The sequence below is a fragment of the Apium graveolens genome, chromosome 7 (genome assembly GCF_009905375.1).
Source record: "Apium graveolens cultivar Ventura chromosome 7, ASM990537v1, whole genome shotgun sequence".
NCBI classification, from domain to species: domain Eukaryota; kingdom Viridiplantae; phylum Streptophyta; class Magnoliopsida; order Apiales; family Apiaceae; genus Apium; species Apium graveolens.
Genome location: NC_133653.1, coordinates 38,144,973 through 38,146,981, shown reverse-complemented (window position 1 = coordinate 38,146,981; position 2,009 = coordinate 38,144,973).

The window sequence follows — 2,009 nt, the reverse complement described above, 5'->3', positions numbered from 1 at the left end:
CAAGAAGAGAGGATAACTTGAGAAGACGGAGGCCACACTTCGCTCAAGGGAATTTGGGAATATAATAGAAGAGCGTGGAATCAACCATTAACAAGGTAATCCTCTTTTCGTAATCTTTATCGTAAAATGTAGAAACACCCTAAGTCCGTGGTTCCCAACAGATATCACATTCCTCCCCCAGGATTCAAGCTTTCAATGCTGAGGAAAACGAGGAAGGGCAAAGGTTAGTCCTGGATCTAATTGATGAAGTACGAGATGAGGCACATGTAAAGATAGTGGAATATTAGAAAAATGCTTCATTCTACTATAACCTAAGGGTTAAAGAAAGGTTCTTCAAACAAGGTGACTTAGTCTTGAGGAAAGTGGAAGCTTCTGGTGTAGGGCAGAAAGGGAAACTTGCCCTAAATTGGGAAGGGCCGTACAAGCTTAAGAGCGTTCAAGGTAGAGGAACCTACAAGCTGGAGACTATGGATGGTTTTGAAGTCCCGAGAACTTGGCATGCGCAAAACCTGAAGGTTTACTATGTGTAAAATAGTTAAAGCACGATTCTCACTTGTCAGAGTGACAAGTAGGTTTAAAAGCACCTTGAAGCTTTGCATGCTTAGGATTTTTTATAGAAGATATGTTTAGATTTTATTAGGGTGGAACCCATCTCATGTAAGATATCGAGAATTCCAAGTTATAATAATAAGCGTTCGGCTTATTCTAGCCTGTTAAATTGATGCATTGTGAAGGATAAAGCCAAGTTATAAACTTGAGTTCAAAAATTCGAAAAAAACACGATGATACTTGGACAATATAAATGAAAATAGTAAAAGTCAATTACAAAGTTCGATATTGTCTAAAAAAATACATAAAACTTAGGCCTTGGAAGGCTCAGATTCTTCAAAACCACTATCCGAAGTCTCCTCGGACGTCTCTTCAATTGGTCCCTCGGAAGTCTCTTCGGAAGTCTCCGCAGAGGTTTCCTCGGAATAATCCTTGGACACTTTGGATGCCGCAGGAGATGCTGGTTTAGGAGATGCTGGTTTTGGAGGCTCTTCTAGCCGGGCCTTCTTTATAACAGACTCGATCTCCTCCACAGAAGAAGATTCCTCCTCTTCAGAGCTGGATTCAAGCTCCTTCCTTTTTTGGCCTTGGCCCTGGCATCCTGATGGGCCGTCCTTAATCAGATCGGCAAGCTTATCTGCAATGCACCCAAGTGTTGGGACTTGCACAAGGCAGGGGAAAGAAGATTGTTCAAGAACCTCAGGAAACTCTTCCTGGATAGCCTCCACAGCAGCGTCCCAGCCTTCCTTGTAGCTGACTGGATGTAGGAGGGCATCATGCTCCACCATTAGGTCCTTGAATTCTTGAGTATCCATCCATCCGTCAAAGGCTTTATCTTTTTTAGCCTTGATAATAACAACCTCAGCCCTTGCCGTTTCAAGATCAGAAGTTGAGGAGCCAAGTTGGGTTTCAAGAGCCTCTATACGCTGGTTAGCCTCCTCCAGCTTCTTGTTTGTGTCTTCCAGACCAACTTTCCAAGCCTTGGCTTGGTGAATTGCCCCTTGAAAGTGGACATTCGCCTGCAAGAAACAAAGGAAAAGTGAGAAGCAAGAAAAATTACGGCAGGACTCCATAGATATCGAAAGAAAAAGACGTACCATAGCCAAGGCCTGAGCTCCGAAAAGCTCGTTACCCTCCAAGTCCTGTTGAAGGACAAGATCATGATAATCCATGGGAGAAATGGAATATATAGACCATTCCTTGGCAAATGTTGTGTTGCCAACAATCGAATCCTTTCCCCGGATTCCCCAAGCGGGTTGAAAGAAAGCCCCTGGTTTTTGTTTTGTACATAAAGGTTGGTTGGGGCCTTCCTCGCCTGCTTCCTTCGCCAGGAATAGGAACTCCGGGAAGCGATTCCCGAGGCACGGATCTTTGAAGACCTTCCCAGCATGTTTCATCCTGGTCGTTTCCAGGTTTTTAGGCTTTGTAGCCTTCTCAATCTTCTCATCCACTACAACAAA